This window comes from Lactuca virosa, chromosome 4, assembly GCF_052849685.1.
Source record: "Lactuca virosa cultivar CGN04683 chromosome 4, Lactuca_virosa_CGN04683_v6, whole genome shotgun sequence".
Lineage (NCBI taxonomy): Eukaryota > Viridiplantae > Streptophyta > Magnoliopsida > Asterales > Asteraceae > Lactuca > Lactuca virosa.
This window is the reverse complement of record NC_136429.1, coordinates 394810843-394835758: the sequence shown is the minus strand read 5'-3', so window position 1 is coordinate 394835758 and position 24916 is coordinate 394810843. Positions and strand designations below refer to the sequence as shown.

At 35.1% G+C, this 24916-nt stretch overlaps 1 long non-coding RNA gene across 1 annotated transcript; it reads right to left on the bottom strand.

The window, feature by feature from the left end:
* Window positions 1–8321: 8321 nt before the first annotated feature.
* Window positions 8322–9690, bottom strand: LOC145169035 (uncharacterized). The gene is made up of 2 exons (XR_013742254.1): window positions 9247–9690; window positions 8322–9127 (listed from the first exon to the last, which is right to left on the bottom strand). It is a non-coding gene; the product is annotated as an uncharacterized LOC145169035 (long non-coding RNA).
* Between the last annotated feature and the right edge of the window lie 15226 nt (window positions 9691–24916).

Sequence of the window (24916 nt, the reverse complement as noted above, 5' to 3'; positions counted from 1 at the left end):
AGACATCTTGATGTGTAATGTTATTAATTGAAGGAAGTCTAATTGAGCATTATGAAAGATTATGGTCATATTAGCTAAGCTGTTGACTGGAATTAGCTAAGCTTTTGACTGGAGTTAGAAAGAAGTCTTGATGTGTAATGCTATTAATTGTACATATATGCCTTCATTCCAGTCAAAATTACTACTTTGTGATTCCATTCCATTCTAGTCAAAATTACTATTTTGTGATTCCATTCTAGTCAAAATTACTACTTTGTGATTCCATTCCAGTCAAAATTACTATTTTGTGATTCCATTCTAGTCAAAATTACTACTTTGTGATTCCATTCCAGTCAAAATTACTTCATTCCATTCCAACAAGAAGTTAAGATAATACATTCATTCCATTCAAACAACATCTTTCAATACATCATTCACATCATTTCATCATATACACGATGATCAAAAAAAGAAATCCTATGGTAAACTTATATATTTTTTCCTTCATTGCAATGGCATCAGAGTACTTTTCCTTCTTCATTTGTTCCATGTCTTCCTTCACCTTCTCTACTTCGGTCTTCAATGCTACTAATTCAGCTTTTATTCCCTCCACCACTTCCATTAGAGGCATTTCTACAGGTTCTACATCCAACCATTTCCAATATTTGCATTTACCCTTCAACACAAATAACTCATAATGAGATTTCAAATTAGGAAAAAAGAATCAGAAAAGGGAGAAGATTCAAGTGAAATAGTTTACCTCATTGCACACCATGAAATGCCTCCCTGGATTCTTTGGTGTTTTTGATGTTAGAATACGTGCAGGGAACCCACAATCACAAGTTTTTGGATCGTTCGCAGTTGATTTCTTGCTTGATCGATTGAGGGATGATGAGAAGCTGTAGGAGGAAGCCATCGGGGTATTAGGGCACAATCAAGGAACCGCATACACCCCTCTTTTAATAACATTAGCCCTACATGCCACGTAGGATCAAACTGACACGTAGGATAGACCAGTCCATTGAAACCGGCAAAAAGCAGTCGCAGAGGGGAAATTTACACGAATGAACAAGTTAAATGGCTATTAGAGCACGAAAAAAAGTTTAGTGATCAAATGTGACAAAATGCAATAGTATGTTACCCTCTCAAGTCATTATCCCATATTAAGATATAAATGATTTCCAGAAAAAACAATATAAAAATTTTGATTTTGAAAAAAGAATATAAATAAAATGAGTCTCCAACCTAAAAGCTTATTGGAAATTAAAAAATAAAAAACATGTGAAAACTAACCAATCAGATCCATATATGCCTAACTCCCAAATACCACCATGAATCTCCCTATTGTAATAAAAGAATAAGTTTAATCTCATATTGACAAGTGTCATACAATTAGAACTCCTCATTAATGTTATATATCATCTATCATGCTACTTGTCAACCTATTAATTATCAATTTCAAAATTTCAAATTTTAAATTTCCACTCTAATTACATTAAATTAATAATTGATTATCCATTTCAAATTTCAAATTAAAATTTTCACTCTAATTACATTAAATTAATAATTGATTCTTTATTTTAAATTTCAAATTTTAAACTTTCTCACTTTAATTATATTTAATTAATAACATTTGATTGAAAACTAAAATAAAATTAATACAAATTATAAGGTGATATAACTGAACATATTTATTTAAATCAATGATTATGATTTTATATAACTAAAAAATATATATCTTAGATAATAAATTATTTAAAATAATTGATTAATAAATTTGACTTTTAAATATGAAAGTTTAATTAATTTTGTAAGCGTGGTTCTCACGGGTTATAAACTAGTCACTAATAATGAAAATTACAATGGTGTATAATAGGTGTATAATAGAGTGGTGTGTATAAAGAAATTGCCTTGAAAAAAATGTCCCACATGGACACAAATATGGATATAAAGAAAGAAAAGTTTCTTATAAAAAGAGCACACGGTCAACCGGATACATTGATAATCATTTAACTTTTGCAACCATAGGTCTCCAAGTTGATTCCATCGTACGTCTGCCTTAAGGTAATGAATTTGTATAATACAAACATTAATGCATAAACTTGTTCAATACGTCAATGCATAAATCAAATATTAAATATATACGATGGTGTAGAGTCAGTATACTATTGAGTTTCAATCCGATTACAATACATGCATGCATACAATCCGATAGTAAGAATAAATTCATTTCTGATATTTGCATCCAATGGTCTTTGGGAACACTTTAGCAATCAAGAAGCAGTTGATATAATCCAACATCACCTTCATAGCATAAGCATCCACTCTATTGCATCTTCGGTACGTATTGATATATAACAGGCATAAAGGCTATAGTTTGTGTGAAGGAGGAAAATGCTCAGAGGCTGGTGATACCTTATCTCTCGCTTCTTTGCTTCCTCTAATAAGGTGGCTTTCATCAGCTTCTTGGCACTTCCCTAAAACACGCAAACCAACTGCTTCTGATTGCATATGCACATTATATATATCATTATGTTAAGGATGATGATGGAATCGAGGAGATAGTGATTAGGTTATTTACAAAGGTGATCATTTGAGACTATATCCACTGCTTTTCCTGATTATTGAGGTTTTCCCATAGGCCATCTGATGCAAATACGAGAAAGTGATCATATGTACGGTTTGATTTTTCCTCAGCCCCCTCTACAGTTCACTTATTATTCCAAGAAGAGTAAAGTGGATATAATAAAAGAGAAATAGAATAGCTGGGGCCTTGGAGGGTAATTTTGGAAGTTTAATTATAGAGTTTGTTACTCTAGCTAATTGTATATTATTTTAGTGGGAGAAACCTTTGTTGAGGGTATAAATTCTGTAATTAGTAGGATTTTATCCTTTACGATATCACTGGCTTCTCGAATTGCCAGGATCTGCTTATTTTTATGATTGGAATTTTTAATATACGCCTTGCTATCCCTTGTAATTGCACTAAAAACCTGTTGGGATTAAACCCAAAATCGAAAAAGTGCAAGAAAGATCATTGTTACAGGAATGGAGGAGAAGGAGAATTCTAGAACACCAAACCAGAATTTTATTAAACGCTTCAAGAATCTTGGTTACAAAGTTTCATGACATAAAATTTAGTCATACCTTCGTGACTTTTATTCCTAACATTGCAACCCTTCAATGACAACGGTTCAATCTTTGACTAAACCCTTAACTTCTATAACCGTTAGTTATATTTATTTACTAACTTTTTAAATAATGATATAATTTCCAGAATTCTAACATAACTACCAAAATCCCCTTAAGTAATAGAACCCTTCTCCCGTGTTGTGTGTTATTCTGGCATGTTCTTTAGAAATAATCGTCATATCCCTATATGCATCTGATGATCCTTGTGAAGTATAAGGGCAGAGTGAGTATAGTATACTATTGAATTTTGATCCATTAAAATACATACACGAAGTCAATTTGTCATATCTGCATACGATGGTCTGTAGGAGCACCTTAGCAACCAAGAAGTAGTTGATATATTCCAAAATCAGCTTCATAACATAATCCATGCAGCCACTCCATTGCATCGAACATGCATAATGGTAAAGGGCATTGAAGGCTAATTAATTTGTGTGAAGAGGAGGCAAAGAAATAAGATGACATTTCCACATGTGGACATCATTATGTTAGTTTGAAGCTTGTAAGGTGAAAGTTCGCTTTACCGATAAGCAACAAAATGAAGTACTCAGATTTAAAGAAAATTTACAAGGAGTGACTATGGCAACTTTAGTCAATTACATCAATTTTATAGCTTGCCGGCTTATTTGGCAATTCCCTCTAACACACAAATTAACCTTGTATGCCCTTTCACATTATGTAATGAAGGTGTAATTAATGGAGGAGGTAGGTTATAAGAGTGATTTGGAACTATATCAACTGCTTCTTGATTGCTAAGGTGCTTTCACAAATCATAAGACGAGTGCAAATATGAGAAAAGTAATCATAAGGTTGGATTCCGTGCATGAATATCCATGAAAACTCAATATCGAACTAAATCCACACCAAACCTCCTACACTACAATTGGATTTAAGGCCGGCCGGACGGTGTGGTTAGAACCGAACCCAACAGTTTAGTGAACCACACCTTGGGTGCGGTTTAGGGTGAAAGCAAATGGGGTCTTGTTTTTTTTCCTCTCCTGATTAGACAACAGCTTTACAATGTGTTTTTTCTTTTTTATTTTTCTTATTTCTCTAGTTTTTATAATATATATATATATATATATATATATATATATATATATATATATATATATATATATATATATATATATATATATAAAAAATTATAAAATATATATTAAAATTTATGATTTTTAATTCTCTAAAAAAAGTATAATATTGATCTAAAATATAGATTTTAAAAAATAAAATAAAAAATGAAGACCATTTTCTAGGTTTTGAAAAGCGAAAAAAAAAAGTGAACGATAGCACGTAGGTGACAAAAGAAAAGTGAAATGTAAAAAAGAGGTATACCCGATCCCTTGGGCCTAATAAACAAATGATAGGAAATTCATGTCGTCAATAAAATTGAATCATTTATTTACGCTTGAGTTGGATAAGTTTACGATAGATAAACCTAGGCACATGATATATATATATATATATATATATATATATATATATATATATATATATATATATATATATATATATATATATAGACACACACACACACACACACACAGAGAGAGAGAGAGGTTCAAGTATTAAAAGTAATTATTGTGTTATTGTACGCATAAATGTAGGCCAATCAAAATTAAATAAAAAATTAAATATATAAATAAATAAATTAGGGTAATTTAGTAATTTGTTTAGTAACTTCCAAAATTAATGCCTATAATCATGATATTAACCTAATCTCTCCAATTTAAATCTCGTTCCCCTCTTTATCTAAAAGCCAAATCTTGGCCGATCTGCAAAATTAGAATGGACTACAAAATCGATCTTGAGTTCTACAAAAATCGATTGCCATCGCCATCTCCAACTCCAGCAGGTCACCAACTCCACCAGTGCCCCTACCCCCCACCATCATCGCTTTACCGAAGAGCCCCACGCCTCCACCCCTATGTGGCTTCAGCGATTCCCATTCTACGTTTTTTGCTTCTGGTTTGTGTATCGTCCTTTTGACCGATCGGGCACAGGGGAAAGGACGGGACGAAAGCTGTGGGAGATCGATGACATAAATTGTGGGGCACCGGCCGACCGACTATCACCGACGTTTTCTTTCTTTTCTTTCTGGCCCGATCATCAGCCACACGAATGGGGAAGGCAAAGAAGATCGTTGATCTCCAAGGGGGTGTTTTAGGTGGTTTAATCGACTGAATCGGATGGAGAGGAGGGTGAAGCGAGGGCAGCAAGGGTTGATTAGCAACTCTCCGCTTACTCTCTTCTGATTCTAACAGCGAGGGGTGAGACCAGAAGAGGGTCCGAAGACAGGTGGGGCTTCGGTGGCATTGGCTCGACGGAAGAATACGCCGTTGAAGCTCTCGACAAACGACTTTGTCTATTCCGCCTGAAGGTTCAGGTTTTTTATATTCTTATACTTCTTCAGACATGGTTCGTCTCCCTTTGTTTATAAGTACCTTTTTTTCCTATTTGATTTTGTTGATTCAAGTTAGTTCAGTCGTAATTATATGATGTTAGTGTTTCGAGATGTCGTTCCCGTTTATCTGTATTACATTTATGTCTAATGCACTGCTTTTCGTTAGGGATTCAATTGAATTTTGGGAATTAGGGTTTTCATAAATTCAGATTGACAGAATTTCTTCTGAAATTAGATAATGTGGATTTGTTAAAGCAATTAGATAAGTACATACTGCCTTTCATTTAGTCCTTCTGCAATCGTTATTGAGGATTAGATATGAGGACTATAGTTAGATTAAAATTATGTATAAATCTATCTCATGTATGCTATTAGATACGTACCTCGAACAAGTACATCTTATGAATGAATTAGAACAAACAATCAAGTAAAATTAAAAGCTTGTTGCTTTTGAATGGAATAAAGTGCAGGGAAGGATAGAGGAATAAAGTGAGAGAGAGTTTCTTTCTCCAGAAAAGAGAAGGAAGAACAGGGAAGGCTTTGGTTGCTTCATTTGGCAGAAAAGAGAAGGAAGAACAATGGTGATGATCTCTTCTTTGATTGGGTATGTTTCTTTTGATTGGGTTTTACTAGTTAAATAGATAAAAAAAATCAATTATCTTGATGATCTTGTTGTATAGTTGTGAATTTTGATAGATATGGAGTACATTGTGATCTAAGGGAAAGAAAACATAAACGTGTGGTACAGTTCTTGAGATTGACATGAAGAAGATAAAAAGAATCATGAATTCAAATTCTGTTGGAATGGAATCATGAATTCCAATTCTGTTGGAATCTAAACTACAATTTGGTTTTGTCTTGACAGAAGTTGATGCTTGAAGAACGGACCGCAAATTTGAAAGTGATTCTAAGTATTCTCAGAGAATATTATTCTTACATGATTTGATTCATGGCAGTTATTTTCGTTAAATGTATAATTTCATGGATGATCAAGGAAAGAGCTATTCTTCTGATAGAATAATCTACAATAGAATTATAGGAGTATATATAATAATATATTCTGCTAGAATATTAAGGTCGAATAATATACATATTTTTATTTGTTATTAGTGAGTATTTCATTGTCATAGACTATTATATAAAATTTTTACTTTTTTAAGAATGTAATGAAAAATTTGAAGTTGTATCCAAAAATGTGTTATTAGTCGGTGTTGGCATTCTCATAGAATATCATTCTAATAGAAATATGTATCCTGAAATTTGTAGAGAATCTGATTCTAACAGAATAAAATCGGGTTTAATTATAAAAATTACGTTATAATTAAAATTAAAGTAATTAAAAAAAATTAGAATATTAAAATCAAGAGAGTTAATTATCCCCAAAAATATGGAATTTTCCTTTTTTAAATTTATCTCAATTGTCTAAAATACCCTTAGAATGAAATTAGATGGTATTTTTCAATTATCTTTAATTTAATAATATATATTAATCACTTTCTTAAATTAAGTAAAATGATTGGCCCACATTTATGCATACAATAACACAATAATTAGTTTAAATAGCATAACCTAAGCCTATATATATATATATATATATATATATATATATATATATATATATATATATATATATATATATATATATATATACTAGCCGTTTACCCGCGCTAAGCGACAAGTGTGATTAGTTTCAGGTTAAAGATAGAACGTTGTTTTTTTCTGCTAAATTGAAAAGTATGTTATAGCTTTACCAAATGGCTATTAATTCATTTCGATGAATTGTTTACTTTCAAGCTAGAATTAAAAGTATGTTTCGATTTCGGGTTAGGGATAGAACGTTGTTTTTTCCGTTAAATTGAAAAGTATGTTATAGATTTACTTTAAAATTAATAGCATGTTTTTATTTTGTGTACTCAAACGGTACAACGGATGTTGAATACAGTAGGGGACCATTAGTTCATTTGAAATAGTTTCTGTGCATGATGATAGTAGGTTGTTGTTTGGGTTAAAAAAATAGATACATGTTGTTTTGAGTTTAAATAAAAGTATCAACTAAAATGATTACGATTATTGATTAAAATCCATTAAATCAATTTTGATATCAGTTAAATCGGCTAATCCTTTGAAATATTTAGACCATATGTGGACCAAATTATAATTAAGCATCATATTTTAGTCATTTTATAATTATCATATATCTTTTTTTTTTCAATTCAAAACATGATCATTTGGAATGGTTTCATTAAATCCAACAGTTAAATTGGTCCTTAATGAATAAGATCTCAAACCGAAGGAAAAAGTTAAAATAAATCTAATTATAGTTTCTATTAAATTCCATTACAGCCACAAAAACTAACTACTTTAAGCTCATTTTAATGTTACCCAAATATGTATATCACTTAGAAGTAAGACCAGATGTAATTTAACTTAAGTAAGTTGCTAACTTGCTGTTATAGATAAGAAATAATGAACCCATTACTATAATAGTTAATTAGTTGAACTGACTTTGTCAAACCACATTTAGTAATTTTTCATTTTCTATAATCATAACCAACCATATACCTTTAGCATAAGCATAATCAAACTGGAAAGAAATTAAAAACGAATCAAATGCTTCAAAAAAAAAACTTCAATAAACACACAGAAATATCATTACATCAGAATATTAACATGAAAATGAATTGGTTTACATCAAGAAAAATCATCATAAAAGAGTATACTTATATGGAAATGAACTATGTAAGACTTCAATAATAGAAACATACCTTAAAAACAGCTCCCAAGGGCAATATACATAGGCAAACTAATTAAAAAATTGTTCCAACATATTATGGCAATGAGCTTTGAAAGTCACAAGAAATAACAAATGACTTTAATAAACACTATAAGGAGCTCTCATTCCACATGACAATTAAATACCATCTAAATAGTAGGAAATCCAAAATCTTGTACTTTGATAAGCCCATCATGAATAGTTGTAGGCTATAAATTCCTCCATAATCGAGCAACCAAAGAGAATCTACAAAAAATATGTTGCTATTTCATGCATCTCATACTAAAAATTGTTTTAAGATCCTGTCTATACCATGCGAAGAAATAATCAACTTTCAAAAATATTATCGAAAATAATTTAGAAGTAAAAAAAAAATCATGGAGTTATATAAAAAGTTAATAGTATAGATCTGAAATAAAAATAGTGGTTCAGACTTCCTCTTAAAATTTTGTAATTCTATCAAGATCAAAGCTCAACGTACAGATACCAAAAGGATTTCCCTGCTTGTTTCTTCGTAGTGCAAGACAAATAATCGATAAAAGAGATCCTATAAATCATGATGAACAATCAAAAGGAATTTAAAAAAAATAAGAGAGAGAGAGAGAGAGAGAGAGAGAGAGAGAGAGAGAGAGAGAGAGAGAGAGAGAGAGAGAGAGAGAGAGAGAGAAGCATAAGTATACCGCTGTTCCAAAATTTATAATTCGTTTGTTGCTCTAGATCAGTTTTAGTTATCTGTGAAAAATTCCTTTAAAAGGGTGATCAAAAATACAGGAACTAACCTGCAAAATTAAACCTGCTCATAAAGCGCCTTGTTTTCCATTTGGTCAAAAAATGATGGATAAAGAAATACAATAGAAAACCTACAAAGATCTAGTTTTAGAAATTAAGTAGAAAGTACCTTCTTCTCTGTTTTTCTGTTGTGGTTAGGGATGTACCTTCTTCTTTGTTCTATTTGATACCCCTTACTCTCATGAGTACACATGGGTAATTCCCAAATCCTTGACTTTCTTTTTTAGTTTTGTATTGAAAGTTATTGTAACAGATAATATGATTTATAATACTCGATCTACATCACAAAAGAAAAATTGCCGCTGTCTTCCCTCCCATCCTTTTACCGGTACATAATGTATACACAAAGTTTATATCCTCAAGGGCAAGATGCTTATACTAACCACAACCTTCCATAGAGATATAACTTGTAGGAGACCATTCAATCAGCCCGGATCTTGAAACATACAATCTATTAGCCTAGATCTTGAAACCTGCAATGAATAAAAATAAGAAGATAAGAAATATTGACCACCAAAAAGTATCAAACACAATAGCAATTTATCAAAATTTCTAATTTATATTGAAGATTTTAAAATCTTGTCCATCATAAGTAGATTTACTTCCATTTGCATGTTCTAACCAACCATTATTAATGAGCTTAATGGCTTCATCACATGAAAATAATGATGTAAAAGGTACTACAAAATAAGGCAAGTGAAAATCTCAACAAAAAGCGTAAATGTAGCTTATTTTATTTTTCCAGAGAGAGCCTTGAAAATACAAATAACTATTGTTTAAATTAAGATAAATATTAGAGAAGGATAACACAATTACTACCTTCCATTAAGAAGCTGTTACTTCTATGGCAGTAGAGAATATTCTTATAATCTTTGCTCTTTTTACCAACATAACTTCATCAATATGAATTATGTTCTGCATTTGCGTAGCCAACATTCCAATTAACTCAAATCATCAAATCAAAAACTGATTTATGTTCTACTATCGAGATTTATGGTCATTTGCACCAAAGAATGGTAGATAAGAGAGAAGATGAAGATAGAGCAATACCGTGAAGGTCATGTATATAGGTGAAGTCTTCAGATTACTCCCTTTTATCCAAATTGCACCCTGTATCCTGTAAAACAAACAAAATCAATGTAAGAATTAATAGTTCCAAGACCTTTAAAATTAACTCATCACCCAGGTAGAAACTTGCAACAAAACCAAACCAAGAGAAAAATTATCGGAAACAACAATTCCATTCGGTATTTTTTGTGGTGTCTTCCACGGATGCTGCTGATGACATTGTAGGAGTGGTGGCGGTATAGGGACTGGTGGTCATGGCGGAGTAGGGTAGTTCGTGTAGTGGCTATGTTTTCCATGCCATTGACACAAAAAAAACAACACACCATTAAAAAACCCCTGAAGCCTACGATCGTAACATTTATAATCGATTCAAAAAAACGGTGACATGACCAACTAATGAACGAATGGAAAAAAAAAGAGCATTTATACCTTAAATTTGGGAGGATATTACCTCTTCCACTGACACTACAAGAATACTAAGCTATGCCGACGACATCTATCCCGACGACAAAAGTCGTCGCTACAGGTCACCCTATCCCGACGACATGTCGTCGCCATATCTTTTGGAACCTTTGACCAATTTCCTTTGACCGCGATATCTGTGCCGACGACTAGTCGTCGCCACAAGTCTGGCGGGAACGTCGAAAATGTTCGCGGTAATCTGAAAATCTATACCGACGACATGTCGTCGGTATAGGTATCAAAAAATCTATTTTCCATTTATTTTTATTCCATGTGCCAGAAAAACAAAACGACGTAGTTTTGGGGAAGGCTATCCCGACGACAAGTCGTCGGCACTGTTTTTTTAATTTTTATATATATTTTTATTTCAGCAAAAAACGCAACGTCATCGTTTATGTGGACCCTATACCGACGACATGTCGTCGGCATAAGGGTTTACCCTAAAAAAGATACGCAGGCGTCGTTCATTTGCACACAGCGACTGTTCTTTCTTTTCCACTCGACGAAAATTGCATCCCAACTCAAATCACTGGCGATTAACCCTATCCAAGGTTGTTTCTACCCCTATTTCGTTTTTTATTGTTGTTTGGTAATGATTTTTACCACAAATTTGGTGTTTTTTGGTGTGTAGGGTAGTTAACCGGTGGTGAAGCACCACCGCCCGTTTTCCTGCCTCAACCTTCCCACCGGCGAGTTGTTCGCCGACGACCTCGTTCCAGCCACCACCGGAGTTGTTCACTGGTCCGTTTTTCAACCTTGTTCATATTGTTTTTTTTTTCCTGATTTTATATTGCTGCCTGTGGCCACCACCAACCACCACCGGAGGATTACCAGCTTCTTTGACTAGCCAAAATTCGTTCATCACACAAGAACAAAACACAGGTTAGTTTTTTTTTTTTTCTAATTTTTATTGAAATTGAAATTATATATATATATATATATATATATATATATATATATATATATATATATATATATATATATATATATATATATAGAATTGTGTTGAAATTGAAATTGATCCTACTTTGATTATATAATTGTGTTGTTTGTTTGGTAAATATATGTGATTGTGTTGTTGTTTGTTTAGGTTTATACTTTAAACAAACTAATAAAAGTACATTGCTATATAATTGTTTTGCTTGGTTGGTATATGTGTGATTGTGTTGTTTGTTTGTTATATGTGTGATTGTTGTTTTTTGTTTGGAATATGTATATAGTTTGTTTAGGTTGGTATGAAATTTTGTATGATTGTTTAGGTTGGTATATGAAATTGAAATTGTTTAGGTTGGTATGAAATTTTATGTGATCTTTGTTTAGGTTGGTATGAAATTTTGTATGATTGTGATCTTTGTTTAGGTTGGTATGAAATTTTATGTATAAAATGTAAAATATGTATGGTTGTGTTTAATTTGTTTAGTTATTAATAGCAACATACTTTTTTTTATCTTGATAATTGAGATTTTTGGAATATGTTTATTGAGATTAAAGTTTATTAAGTCAAAAATATTTAAACTATAAAAGTTATTAATAGCAACGTACTTTTTTTTATCTTGTTAATTAAAGTATTTTATTTTCATTTCTATTTGAAAGTTATAACATAAAACAAAATAATAAAATTACGTTGTTATTAAAAGTAATATTAAAAGTATTTTTTATCTTGTTTATGGTGTAAAAAAAACAAAATAATATTAAAAGTACAATGCTGTAATTGAAAAAAATAAAATGTATATATACTATAAATATGAAAGAGAAGTGAAAAATAGAATGTTTTAAACAAACTAATAAAAGTACATTGCTATAAAATGTGTTTAGAAGTCTACCCTTGTGAATACTCTATCATTTCCGTCTGATTTCTACTTCCAGGGTATATATTTCTTTATATACTTGTCAATATCTATCCATTTCGTCCGTTTTTTTCTCAAACAAAAAGTCATACCATTTAACTATGTATAAAATATGTATGGTTGTGTTTAATTTGTTTAGTTTATTAGCTTAAGTGAATAAAGTGATCAAATGTTTAATTTTTAAGTTAAAATGTTTGTCATACTTTTTTTAAGTTAAAATATTTAAACTAATAAAAATATGTTTATTGAGATTAAAGTTTATTAAGTCAAAAATATTTAAACTATAAAAGTTATTAATAGCAACATACTTTTTTTTATCTTGTTAATTAAAGTATTTTATTTTCATTTCTATTTGAAAGTTATAACATAAAACAAAATAATAAATTACGTTGTTATTAAAAGTAATATTAAAAGTATTTTTTATCTTGTTTACGGTGCTATAAAAAAACAAAAACATAAACATAAACAAAAACAAAAACAAAAACAAAATAATATTAAAAGTACAATGTTGTAATTGAAAAAAATAAAATGTATATATACTATAAATATGAAAGAGAAGTGAAAAATAGAATGTTTTAAACAAACTAATAAAAGTACATTGCTATAAAATGTGTTTAGAAGTCTACCCTTGTGAATACTTGTCACAACTAGGAATTTTGATGCTTTGTAACAACAACAATGATAACAATTGTGAACCAAAAATGTGGAAGCATGTGTGATGCTTATTCAATAACAACAAAATCCCCATCAAACACTCTATACAAGCACTTCAAATAGTCAACAAAGAATTGGAAACCCTAGAAATCCCGGTTTAAGTCCATTATGGACTAGGATTTCCTTATTGGGCCTAATGGACCAATAAGCTCCCAATTTGACTACTTTGGGCTTAGAACTCTTATATGGGCTCTAATTGGACCCACTTCCATGAAACTTAATCTTTTGGGCCTTATAAGACTAAAATGGACTAGTTTATCTTTAATGGACCTTATTGGGCCACAACAAATCCAATTAGCTTTAATGGACTCAAATCCATTCCTTTATGCTAGATTTGGGCCGTAAACACCTCTAAGGGCCCAATGGGCCGAAAACCATCAAAATGGGCCTCCTATTATTGGAACCAAGCATTAAAGGCCTACTCAATCTCTCTTCTCTCTCTTTCTCGGCCCAAGAGGAAAAAAAAAGAGAATAATAAGGGTTGACTTTTATGTGCCAGCTTCCTATTATACACCAAATAAACATGCATGGTCCAACATACATCCAAGACCAATCTCATGTTCCCATGCACTCATCTCTCTCTTCCCCTCTCTCCTCTTATTTCGGCCGAGACCATCACACACACACCCACACTCTTCCAAATTCTCTCAAACACTCACAAGAACACTCTACATTTCCTCTCTAATTTTCGAGAATTTGCACATCTTCAAGAAGAGTTTCATCATCAAAAATCATCAATTCTTGGTAAGTCCTACCACACTTAAGTTGTATAACTTCATTTTCATGTTAGATCACTCATTCTAAGTAAGTTTTTCATGATCTACTCCTTAGAATCTTCTTAAGTTCGAAATCAACCCAAGAAAGCTTGCTAGAGCCGAAAATAGCATCAAACTTCTTTCATTTCTTCTTCAAAACCGAGATCCACAAGAAAAGGTGAGTTCATACCCCTCTATTTTTCGGTTTTCATATGTTTTATGGGGGAGAATACAAGTAAAATGTGTAGATTTATGTGTATGTGTATGTTATGTGTGATTTCATGTGTTTATGTGGTAAATGTGTAACAAAAAGAATAGAAATTCGAGATCTATGGCTCTAAGAGGAAGATAAACATGATCTAAGATGTATTACACTAAAACAAGTCAAGAAAAATTACCCTCTAAGATTAAAGTATACATATTGCAACATAAAACTCACTTTTGGGCTAAAATTGTCAAACAAACAAAAGTTTGGTTGAAAAATTGCTATTCACGGTTTTCTCAAGGATTAAAAGAGTCAAAACAGTAAAAATAAGTGTTTTTATGAATATCATACTCTTTTAAAGGTTAGAAATGAAATTTATGGCTTAATGGGCCAAATGAAGGGTCCAGTAAATGGTTTGGTCTAGGCTTTTAGAGTATTTTGTTCAGAATGAGTCTGTAATAGTGTTTAAAGGGTTGTTTGTGCTTTTAGAACATTTTGTGTGACGACCGTAAACTGTGTTTACGGCCGTAAACACGTTTACGACCGTAAACCCTGTTTACGGTCGCAAACCCCGTTTACGGTCTGGTTGAGTATATATAGAGGAGGTGTTGGTCTTTGCGTGGTTGTTGATGCCATTGCGTTTACACAGAGTCCTATCGAGTTGTACCAGACGGTTTATTGAATAGAATCGTGTGCATGCTTGATTTCTTTTCATCTTATTCTTCTTGTGTGATTGATTGTTGCTTAACTACTGGTAAAGATCCATATTTGGACCTTACAATTGGTATCAGAGCAGAAACCGGTGTTAAAGCTTCATTCACTCGAATTTTGGGCTATTTTCAACCGTTATTCTTATTGTCCGAGCCTGCTTTTGTGTTTTCGTGGTAAAGGAAATCGAAACTACTGCAAAAACGTGTTTCTGAAAGCTTTTTGTGAGTTTACTGCCAACCGTAAACTCCATTTACGGTTATTAAATCAAGAACTTCAAGAACTGTAAACTCAGAATCTTCAAGAACCGTAAACCATATTTCAAGAACCGCAAACACATAAACCGGAAACTCACAAACCGTAAACTCGAAAACCGTAAACCCTGTTTACGGTCGTAATCTCCTAAACCGTAAACCAAGTTTACAGTCGTAAACCCTCAACCGTAAACTCAGTTTACGGTAGTGAACTCATCAACCGCAAACACCATTTTTTGAACTTAATGTGGTTAATTTGCTTCAACTTCAAAATGGAATCACAAAGTCAAAATCATTTCCATGAACTTGACATTGTTATGGGCACTACCACGCGTATTCCAAGATTGATGTCTGCTGATGGCTTTCCTGAGTGGAAGTACAGAATTGAAAAATACATCAAGATGAAGGATTTCAAAATCTGGAGAAGCATAATCAAAGATCCTGTCAGAATAACCACCACTGTTGCAGGACAAGTGGTTGACAAGAAGATGGAAAACTACACTGATGTAGACTTCGAGAAGGTTGAAGAGCAAGAAAGAGCTTTGGCCACTTTGACCATGGCCCTATCTCCAGACATTGCTCAAGGTTTCAGGGAGTATACTTCTGCTAAGGCCTTGTGGGAAGCCCTAATTGAGGTCTATGAAGGGAACAAAGATATGAAGGAGAGTCGCCAAGATTTGCTGCGACAACGTTTCAATATGTTCAACTACGTCCCTGGAGAAACTCTTGAAGCACAGCTGCAGCGGTTCACATCTCTTAACACTGAAATGACTGTAGCCGGGATTTTCTACACAAAGTCTGAGATAAACAAGAAGCTACTTAATGCTCTCCCAAAGTCTTGGGACATGAATGTAGCTGTTATAAAGAAGACTAAGGATCTTAGTCGGGTCTCTCTTGCTGAAGTGATGGCTGTCATCAAGGCCTGTGATATTGATGACAAGCAGCGAGAGATCAACCATGTGAACTCATACTCAACTGCGAACCTTGGAATCTCTTCTAACAATGCTCTTTCATCTCTCACTTTTTCTTCTGCAGGTCAATCATTTGCTACTCAGCAAGCTCAGGTTCAGTCCTTCCCAACTCCATCAGCTTCCTCTGCATCAGCCATGCCTCTTTCTCAGAACCAATCATTCATGGCTACTCAAGTTGCTTCCTCCTCCAATGTGGCTTCTTCTTAAAAAGGAAAGGAGGGTGATGAAAATCTCGCTCTTGCTACAGGGCTTGTCAACTGCTACAATGCACTCGTAACTGGAGATCTTCCACCCCAATTGTCATTTGCCGATCTCGATCAGATTCACCCTGAAGACGTTGAAGAGATGGATATTACATGGCAAATTGCCATGGCAGTTTTCAGGGCAAAACAGTTTGCCAAGAGGACCGGAAAGAACAACTGGGGGATGAGTGCTGACAAAAAGGTTGGATTCAGCAAGGGAAAGCTGAGGTGTTTCAACTGCCACGAGCCAGGGCATTTTGCTCGTGATTGTCCACAGCCAGACAGAAGACTAAATAATGACAGGACAATGGTTGCAGTTGGGAACAATCGAAGCGGTGCTCAGGTCAACAATGAGAAGGTCATGGTTGCGCAATCGTTTGACTGGGAGGATCATATGCAGGCCCTGAACTTATCTGGACCTGAAAATACCCACCTGGCACAGGTCAGTGATGATGCTCCGGCAGAGATTGTTGCAACTGAAGATCAAATGATGGAGCTGCAGTTTGCGTTGATGGTATCTTCTTCTCATGAACCTAATGAAAACAAGGTAAGTCTACCCTCATGCTCTTAAGCTTGTATTGATTATGTTAAACTTCTACATGAGAAAATAGAGACATTAAGTAGAGAAGTAGAGAACCTTAAAATTCTCCGTGAACTTAGCGACTCACTAAAAAGGGAAGTAGAGGACCTTAGATATGAAGGTTACCAACTCAGAAAAGGACAAAAACCTCTTAAGGCCCAGTTAGAATCTAAAATAAAGGACTTTAGAAGACTTCAGGAAGACTATAGTAATAAATGCGAAAATTATGACTATATAATGAAACAGAACGCTGAACTAGTGGCGGAAATTGAATCATTAAAGGGCAAATTTGAAACTGCTGATTTTGACTTTAGAAAATTTGATGTATCGAGTGAGGTAGTTGCAAATATGATAGACCACTGCATGCAATTTAAGAAAAATCAGTCAAAGGGTCTAGGGTATAATCAAGTACCTCCTCCTTTCAATCATACATTTCAGTTTTAGCCCTTGTCCAAAGAAGAGATTGCCAATGAACCATTCATGGTTTATGGCAAGCCATCTGGTTTTGTTTCGGGAGGATTTATTAATGTTGAAAGTACTAACATTTCTACTTCTCCTGCAGATCAATCCTTAAATCAGTCAAAGCACGAAGTTGAAGGATCTGTGTCTGAGAAAAACACTGAGTCTAAACCTGAAGTTTTAGTTTTAAATAAAGACAATAGTTTTTCTGATGTTTCAAGTGACAATGTTTTTTGTGGTGTTTTTGTTTCTTCTGATACTGTTTTGAATGGTTTTAAAGTATCTGATACTAGTTTGAATAATGTGGTTGTCAATTCTAATGTTTGTGATGATGATCTTGAAAAACCACCAGTTTCACAAGCTTCTCCATCTAATGTACCCTCACTTGTCTCACAACCTAATTCTTGTTCTTGTTCTTGTGAGAGAAGCAAGGGTGTTAGTATGGAAAACAAGTCTGATCAATGTAGTACAAGTTCAAATAAACATATTTGTTTTAATTGTGGTGTTGGTGGTCATATAGCTAGGAATTGTCAAAATAGGATCTTTGTGAACTATATGTCACCGAGATGAGAGAACGAATCTCGAGGAAGGTCTTTAATTAGAAAGTCCTCAAGAGCTCGTTCTCGAAATGATGATTGGAAAAATGATCGAAGCAGAAAAAGGGCTATTTTTCAAAAGAACAAAAAGTTTTTTCTAACAAATCTCAAAATAGTTTGCCAAAACCGAACAAGGCTCCGCCAAGATCGGTTTCATCAAAAGGCAATTCTGGATCTTCAACCACTTCTGGTAGAAAATCTAGAGGCTCAGTGCAAACTCCTAAGAAACATATTTCAAAACCACCTGAGAATGTTGTAAAACCCAAATATCAATGGAAGCCCAAATCACTTTCTAATCCATCATCAACATCTTCTGAAGTGATTAAGAATGAGGATCCTAATTTGAAAATATTGAAGGACAAATCAGAGAAAGCGAAAAGGAAACCCAGGACAGTGATGACCTGGGTTCCTAAATCTAAATGATTCCGCTCATTTTGCAGGGACAGTTGCGGAGGAATGTCGTTCGTCCTTTGTACGTCGACAGCGGCTGCTCCCGGCATATGACTGGAGACATCTCCCAATTGAGCGAAATTCAATCTTTTAATGGGGGTTATGTTTCCTTCACGGGCGGAGATAGTGGCAAGATCACACAAAGAGGAACTGTTACAAATGGAGTGCTAAGCTTTGAGAAGGTCAACTTCGCTCCCGAGTTAAAGCACAGCTTGTTGAGCGTTTCCTAAATTTGCGACAAAGGCTATTCTACCCATTTTACCAACAAAGAATGTATGATTCTCAAGCCAGGCATTGTTATCCCGGAAGAGTGGATTCTTGTCAAATCTAAGCGGGATGACAATGCTTACATTATTGACATGAACAGCAACCTACCTGAACAAGTCACTTGCCTTTTCTCAAAAGTCTCCGAGCAAAATGCAATGCTGTGGCACCGAAGGCTCGGTCATGCTAACGCGAAAAACCTGAATCGCCTTGCTAAGAATGAGATGGTCTGAGGCCTTCCTGTCAGAGACTTTATTACATTTGAGAAGTGTGTTTCCTGTGCTCAAGGAAAACATCATAGGAAACCACACCTGCCCAAGCAAGTCAACTCAATCAGTCAGGTGCTCCAATTATTACACATGGACTTATTTGGTCCGGTCAATGTCCTGAGCATTAACAGAAGCTCGTACTGTCTCGTTGTGATTGATGATTTCTCTCGGTTTATGTGGGTCTTCTTCTTATCCAACAAAGCGGGGGTTGCTGATCTGATAAAGAAGTTCGTTGTGATGATTGAGAAGCAAACCAACAACCAAGTGAAGGCGCTTCGTACTGACAATGGAACTGAGTTCAAGAATGCAGTTCTTGACCATTTTTGCACAGAAAAGGGGATAGTACGTCAATATAGCTCTGCTCACACGCCTCAACAAAATGGTGTTGCTGAAAGGAGAAATAGAACTTTGAAAGACTCCGCAAAGACTATGCTTTGTGATTCCAAACTACCTGTTTTCTTCTGGGCCAAGGCGATTAACACTGCTTGCTACGTGCAGAATCGTGTTCTAATCAACAAAGCACAAATGAAGACACCGTATGAGATTCTCTATGGACACAAGCCTTCTGTCAGCCATTTCCGTGTATTCGGCTGCCCTTGCACCCTTCTTCACTTGGAATCCAACCCTAAATTCAATGCCAAAACCGATGATTGTTACTTTGTGGGTTATGCTGCGCGCACCGCCTATAGGGTTTACAACAAGAAGACTAAGCAGATTGTTGAATCTTATGACGTGCGTTGGTTGGAGGAGAATGAAACAGACGCTCGAGTGGGTCCCAACTGGTTATTTGATTACACATCGCTTTTCAAGTCTTTAAATGTGTCTTCAGATAGTTCAAGTGGATCCTCTTCTGGCTCGAAGATTGTTTATGAAGACGAAGACGAAGAAGTTGTCTACAGACCTCCAACGGTTGAGGGGGAGTCCTCTGCTCCATCTGAGGGGGAGTCCTCTGCTCCACCTGAGGGGGAGTCATCTGATCAACCTAACAGTCCAGAGTCTACAGTTCAAGATGGAACTCCTAATGCTGATGCTACACCTCTTACCCCTATTAAAAGAGAGTTCATGTCTAGAGATGCTTCCGCTGTTAATCCAACCTTTATGGAACTACTCTTTCCTGAAGAAATTGCTAATGAGTTTGTAGCAGATCCATACAATGTGGATCAATCAGCAAATGATAGAGGTTTCAACATTCACACTCTTCCTGTTTCACTCAATGATATCAGCCAAGACATTCCTTCAAGAATTCAACGTGATCATCCGATCGATAACGTCATTGGCCAGCTGGGCGATGGAGTTAAAACTAGAAGTCAGAGTGGAGATGTTAATGCATGTCTTTACTCTTGATTTATATCTCAAATAGAGCCGAAGAACGTTGAAATGGCTCTGAATGAGCCCAGCTGAGTAGATGCGATGCATGAAGAGCTCAATCAGTTTGAAAAGCTCGGGGTTTGGAAGTTGGTAGAGTTACCAAAGGGCAAAAGGTCTCTCGACACGCGTTGGGTCTATCGCAATAAGCAAGATGATTCGGGTGTAATAGTGCGCAATAAAGCAAGATTGGTGGTTCGTGGGTTTCGACAAATTGAGGGTCTTGACTATACTGAAGTGTATGCTCCCATGGCTCGTTTGGAGGCTATTCGTATCTTTCTCGCATATGCTTCCTTCATGAAATTAACGGTTTACCAAATGGATGTCAAGACTGCCTTCTTATATGGCAAGGTGAAGGAAGAAATCTATGTTGATCAACCCCATGGGTTTGTCAACTCAAAGTTCCCTAATCGTGTCTACAAGTTGGACAAGGCATTGTATGGGTTACATCAAGCTCCTCGAGCATGGTATGCGACTCTAACAAAGCACTTGCTTGATCATGGATACTCTCGCGGCACCATTGATCAAACTTTATTCATCAAGCATGTGGGTAATGATCAGATACTAGTTCAGATCTATGTTGACGACATTATCTTCGGGTCTACCTGTCCACAGCTTTGCAAAGAATTTGAAGGCGTGATGAAGAAGAGGTTTGAGATGAATTCTCTAGGTGAAGTGACCATGTTTCTGGGGCTTCAGGTCAAACAAAATTCAACCGGAATCCTGCTACATCAAGCCAAGTATGTGGAGGATATTCTTGAGAAGTTCGGGTTTCAAGACGCGAAACCTGCATCGACACCAATGGCTGAAAGACCCCTGCTGACTCCAGATATTGATGGCGAATCCGTAGATCAGACTCACTATAGATCGATGATCGGTTCCCTGATGTATCTCACTGCAAGCCGTCCCGACATCATGTTTGCAGTGTGACAATGCGCTCGCTATCAGGCTAATCCTAAACTCTCTCATCTTATTGCTGTCAAAAGGATTTTTCGGTATATCAAAGGTAGCCCAAAATTGGGTCTTTGGTATCCGAAGAATTCTGAATTTGATTTATATGCTTTTGCTGACAGTAATTATGGAGGCTGTGAGCTTGACAGGAAATCAACATCAGGAGGGTGCCAATTTCTTGGTGATAGGTGGTGTCATGGCAGTGCAAGAAACAGCATACCGTCTCCACCTCTACAGCAGAAGCGGAATACGTTGCTGCCTCTGCCTGCTGTTCTCAAGTTATCTGGATCCAACATCAGCTGTTGGACTACGGTTTGAATTATCTAGAAACCCCAATTCATTGTGATAATAAGGCTGCTATTCAAATCACTAAAAATCCGGTCCAACATTTTAAAACTAAGCACATTGACATCAAAATTCACTTTATCAGAGATTTTTATGAGCGCTCGCTCATTAGGCTAAAACATGTTCACACTGACAATAATGTGGCGGATCTGTTCACCAAGCCTTTTAACAAAGCTCGATTCGATGTGCTTGTGGGATTTTTAAAAATGATTCGTTTTGAGGATTAAATTTTTCTTGGTTAGGTTAGTTTAAATTTGCGCATTTTAGTCATTCCATTCTCTCCCATGCACAAATTTAGGGGGAGAAATAAACAAAAACCAAACAAAAAATTGAAAAATCAAAAATCCAAAAATAGTGTTATTTCTGTTTTATTTTTTTCAGAAAACATTCAAAAATCCAAAAACATTAAAAATTCAGAAAAATCCAAAAATATTGTCGGTTACTGTTTTGCTTGTTGATATAGTACCGGGAAGTGATATTATCAAGAAACTGATAACAGGCAACCTGAGTCTGCGTAACGTACCCAAAGTTGAAGGGTCTTTACTCTGGTTTGATGCGTCGGTAGGCACGAAAGATTTTTAAAGGACTTGACTAGGCAAAGTTGAACTTAAGAAATTCTTAGTCTTGACAAATCTTGACCTAGTTAGATCCGTTTAGCCTGACAATACGACGCTCGGATAGGTTGAGCAGGGAGATATATATGGGAATCCACTCGTCACATTAAATGAACCCGTACTTGGAACCTTGGATTAACTTCTCCTCGATGTGCGGATTCTGTCCTTAATTCCGGTATTGATGGGGCGACTGGTAAATTCCGATGAGTTAGGTCTGTAGAAAATTGTTTTCTTTTTCTCTCTTACTGTTAGTCATATGTTGCCTCCTTTACGTGATTGGAAGAGATCCGACCTGGACTGCAATATATGCAAATCTATCTCTCTGCATATTATATCTATGAAAATCTTCCCATCTGTTAGTCATATACTGTCTCCTTTGCGTGACTCATAATCCGACCTGGTACACAGTATATGCACCCTTCTACTTCTCAATCCCTCTAAAAACTATAATTAGTAATAATCTAAATCTATCTTCTCTCTTAATGATTGTCTGCTCACCCGATGTAAGGAGTACTCTGGAAGTTCTTGATTACGAGGGCATATCAGGAAGCAGGAAACATGTTCCCGTACAATTAACAATTGAACACTTACAGATTGTCTATAGATCTCGGTGCTCAATTTAGGTGGACAACAATATCCCTGGTCGTCGTCAGCTGAATGGTCCTTAAGATATAGTATCTAGGAACCTAGGATCAGATATAGTATCTAGGAACTTAGTATCACTTTGTCTTACCATTATTAGTATGTCCTAATATTGTCACAATTTTTCGTGTTTAATTGGACCACAATACCGGCGATCGACCAGACAAAGATGTGAAAATGAAAGGTACCGACAAGTGGATTAAGGCAGTCTAACAACTTTGATCCCAACATCACAAGAAAATTTTCAGTAAATTTTGAGATAAATTTTGTCTGCGTTTATTTTATTTTATTTTATTTTATTTTATTTTATTAATTGTCAAAAATTTAATTTTTAATAATTTTAATTCTTAAATTTTAGAAATTAGTTTATTTTATTTTTAGTTTAATTTTAATTTTAATTTTAATTTTAATTTTATTTTTATTTTTATATCCTCAAAAGGTTTTATTTTTGAAAATTTAATTCAATTTTGGACTGTGATTTTAACTGTGTGGGAGACAGGTAATTTCGAAGAGAGTATAAAAGAAAGGGCTTACTTCCGTAAACCCTTTTCCACTCCCACTTCTCTCTTTACAGCCGCAAATACCCTCTCTCTCTCTCTACTCTCTCTCATCGAAATTTTTTTCTTAAATCTTTGCGAAATCGGCCTAATACACCTCGAAGGTATGACAAAACCGACCGGGAATCTGCTTTCTGTTCGTTGTTCCGACCAAAAATGAAGGAGTAATCGGGGTTTAAAAGATCGTCGGCGTTTACTGTTCATGATGGGTTTACGGTTTTGGGAGATTCATAAACCGTAAACCCAGTTTGGCCTTGCGACCGTAAACACGATTTTGGTCTTACGACCGTAAACCCGGTTTTGGTCTTACGACCGTAAACTGAGTTTACGGTCAGTTTACCAACTTTGACCGTAAACCCATTTTTGACTGCATTTGACCGTAAACTCAAATGTTTGACTAAATTTGACCATAAATTCCAATATTTTGTAGTCAAACTATTTTTTAAAGGCCAAAATAAAATATTTAATTAAGAGAACTTAATGCTTTAAGTTGTTAAATTCAGTGTTTTCTTACTTGGCCTGTTTAGTGCAGTTAAATGGCGAATCTTAAGTTTGCGGACATGCACAACTTGGCGATCGTGTTGGATGATCCTCCAGTCGCTCATGCAGAGTTTAAATCAATGATCTACAGGCTGAGAGAGTGTTGCTTATCTTGTGCCATCACAGTGAATCCCATCATCTATCAGAACGTCATCCGGGAGTTCTGGCAGACAGCTAAAATGTCCAAAGTCAATGGAGAGTCGACAATTGAAGCTGTAGTCAAAGGTTGCAAAATCAAGATTACGGAGCAGTACATCAGAGATACTTTGCTGATCAACGATGAATCCAATTTCCCTACTGAAATTGGAATTGATGATGTGCAACGAATTCTTGAGAGGATGGGTTACGAGGGTATCTACCCTCCCACAGTGAAGAAGCTCCTGCCTCCTTACTGGCGATTTTTGGCGCACGTGTTCGTGAGCTGCATTTCAGGCAGGAGACCAGGAGCCGATGAGATCTCTCTCAGGAACACAGGGGAAATTGTCTCTTTGGCTGCTGGCATAAATTTTAACTTCTCAAAGTTCATTTTTGATGAATTCTGGGTGAATATACATGCCATAACCCGGGGAACCAGAGATGCATTTTTACTATATCCAAGGTTTATTCAAGTGTTCATCGACGATCAGTTTCCAGAAATGATCAAGGATGGTGACAAGTTGGATATAAAATCTTTGGGCCCTCACACAGTTGGACTTATCAAGCAAAATCGAAAGGGCAAGGTCGTTTTTGAAGGATTGCATCCTCAGGTGAAATTTGGGAAATTTGCTGAGATTGATGAATCTTCTGAGTCGCATGGAACATCTGACAAAGTGTCATCTGAGCCAACTTCTTCCTAGAGGGTTGCTTCTGAAGATGTGATCACTGTCTCAGATCATGAAGAAGAAGAAAATCCCGAACCGAACGCACAAGTGGCTGAGGAAC